We start from the raw sequence: 2,959 nt of genomic DNA, 5'->3' as shown, positions 1-2,959 counted from the left end.
GGACTGGACTGGATTGGATTGGAACTCTGTGTATTTTGCTATAAACGATGTGCTGTGACTGTGATCACCTTACAGAGCTGATCCAGTCTGTGCTCAGCACAGCCCCAGAAGATCAGCATTACTGCAAGATGGTGACAAGGACTCAGTAGCATGGGGCTGACCTGCAGAGGGCGATGGAGGAGGGACAGCAAGGTGCCTGACCCTTACACACACCCACTGGGTGCCAGTCACACTGCGTCTTATGCTAAATCTAAAGGACAAATACAACCTCCAGCTCGCACATGGGTATATTGAAGCTCAGAGGGATTGGATAACCTGCTCAAAGTCACCCAGCGTGCAAGTGGAGTCTGATGAGCTGCTAAATGCATGCTCCATACCTCAGTGTGTTACCCAAAGTGTCTGCTTCTCCCTGTTAGCAACAGGGCTGTGCCCACACCCACAAGCAGACAAGGACGTCAGAGGTTTGGAAAGGGGTTATCCCTTGATCCAGCCTCACCCACAGTGCCTTTGAGTCAGAATCCAGCTTGGGACCTTGATGTCCTTGTCCCAAGCCCAGCCTCTTGCCCTCTGGGAGGGTGGTGTGTTTGCAGCTCCCAAACCTTGGCTCTGACTTTGGAAGCTGGGGCACAACCATGATAGCACATTTGCGTAGCTGTTTGCTTAGACTCCAGCCTGCTGCTTCGCCTGGCCTTGAACAAGCTGCTTCATGTCTCAGAGCCTGTTTCCTTACCTCAGAGGCGGAGTTAATGATGTCATCTTAATGGGTTTTTACAGAATGAGAAATAATACTTGCCAAACAACGTGTATATTGTTGTTGTTGTTGTTGTGTGTCATCAAATAGAACAGACCCATAGCTGATTGATCTTTCAGTGGGTTTTCAGAAGGAATAACTCACATGGGAGGAGATTGCCCGTCCTTCTCCCATGGAGCAACTGGCAGATTTGAACTGTATACCTTTGGGATTGCAGTGCTGCTTCTTGACACTCAGCCACCAGAATTTGTACAGAGTTAACCAAGCCTTGTTGCTGTTGAGATGATGCTGACTCGTGGGGTCCCTGTAGGACAGAGGGACTTTGTTATTTGATCTTACTCTAAAAGCTTAAAACTGACCACATGCCGTGAGCAGTGGGCATTCAATTGGTAAAATTCCACACACAAGGCCAGAGTTCAGTTCTCGGCCACTGCACCTCACATCAAGCTGTCTGTCAGTGGAGATTGATTGGTGAGGGGCTGGGACACTGACCAGGTTTCAGTGGAACATAAAGAACAAGGCAGACTAGGAAGAAAGGCCTGCTGATTTCCTTAAAGTCAAATCAGTGAAAACACTGTAATCAGAGCAACAGTCAGTGATCAGTCTCAGGGGTGATGTAGCATCACAGAGCTTTTCATTCCTTTGTGCCCTCAGGTGACCATGAGCTGGGCATGCTGTGACAGCATTTCATGCACTTCGGGTCTTTTTCTTGCCAAGTTGCAGTCAGTTCTACCTTAAAATTCTGTTGTGCAGACATTTGGGAAGATAGCATTTAATTGTTCATAACATCCTCAGACTTCTCAGGCAGGCTCTTTCCTCCTCTTGCTCATCAATGCTGATTACTAAAGATATTTTTATGTAAACAGAAAATGGCTCCTGCATAATTAGACCCTGCCACCCCCATACTCCCCACTTTGTCCTTCAAGACTCTGGGAGCTGCCCAGAGTCACCTCAGAGGCAAATCAGGTGAAGGTCTGTGTGTCCGCTGAGCTCAGAGAGCCTGGTGGTGTGGGCTGTGGCCATGGAGACTGACCAGAGAGGCTTCTGGGAAAGAAGCCACACTGAACAAACCACATTTTCTCTTACTGCTGCTTCCAGTGCAGCCTCTACACCCTCCCTACTCCCATTACACAATTGCTGGTGTTGAAAACTTCATCTCACATTCTTTGGGCATGTTTTTATGAAGATCCAGTCCTTGCAAAAGGGCGTTATGCTTGAGTTGTAGTCAACTCGACAATATCTACCACCAACAACCCATTTGCTACCTGTTGTACCCTGTCAGAAAGAGCCCTGGTGGCATGGTGTGTACCATATTGGGTTGCTAAGCAAAAGGTCAAGCGTTTGAATCCAGCGGTCACTCTTCAAGAGAAAGATGTGCCATCTCCTTATTTTTTTAAAAAAATTAATTTTAATGAAATCTTACAGAGACTGAGTTTCCAGTCATTCATTGTTGCACTTTTCTCCCTGGATGGGCCATCTCTTACTGTAAAGATTTGTAGCCTCAAACTCAGTGGAGGGTCACTATGAGTCAGGACTAACGTGACGTCACGTTTGGCTTGGGAAACTCATTGGAGGAGAGAAACCCTGTGGCACCGTGTTTAAAGTGCCCAACTATTATCGAAAGGCCAGCAGTTCAAACTCACTGGCCTGACTTAATGATCTCACCCGGTTCTAAGGACTTAGTGCCACCCTGGTGTCCTCGTTCAGTTTGGGGCATTGGGGCCAGGGGCCAGCCGGTTGATGATGACTCTAAGCGACCCTGTGAACAACAGACTGAACGCTGGCCCTTCCTGCACCCTCCTTGCCACCTCTGATGTGCTCGTGCCATTGTTAGGTCACTGAGTCATCCTTCTGCTGGTGGAGCTTCGTTCTAGGCTCTCCTCTCTCTGTTCTCTCTGTGTGCGCTCGCGCGCGCTCTCTCTCTCCCCCCCTCCTCCCTCTCTCTCTCCTTCCTCTCTCTTCTCTCCTCTCCCTCTTCCTCTCCTCCTCCCTCTCTCCCCACTCTCCTTCTCCCTGCTCTTTCCTCTCTTCCTCTCCTTTCCTCCTCCCTCCCTCTCTCCTCTCCCCTCCCCTCCCTCTCTCCTTTCCTCTCCCCTCCCTCTCTCCGCTCCCTCTCCCTCTCCCCCTTCTCCCTCTCACCCCCTCTTTCTTCTCTTTCCTCTCTTCCTCTCTTCCTCCCTCTCCCCCACCCTCTTTCACTCCTTCTCT

The sequence above is a fragment of the Elephantulus edwardii genome, unplaced genomic scaffold, assembly GCF_000299155.1.
Source record: "Elephantulus edwardii isolate Elephantulus edwardi_28Jun2011 unplaced genomic scaffold, EleEdw1.0 scaffold00089, whole genome shotgun sequence".
Classification (NCBI taxonomy): domain Eukaryota; kingdom Metazoa; phylum Chordata; class Mammalia; order Macroscelidea; family Macroscelididae; genus Elephantulus; species Elephantulus edwardii.
The sequence above is the reverse complement of the archived record's forward strand: the minus strand, read 5'-3'. Positions refer to the sequence as shown.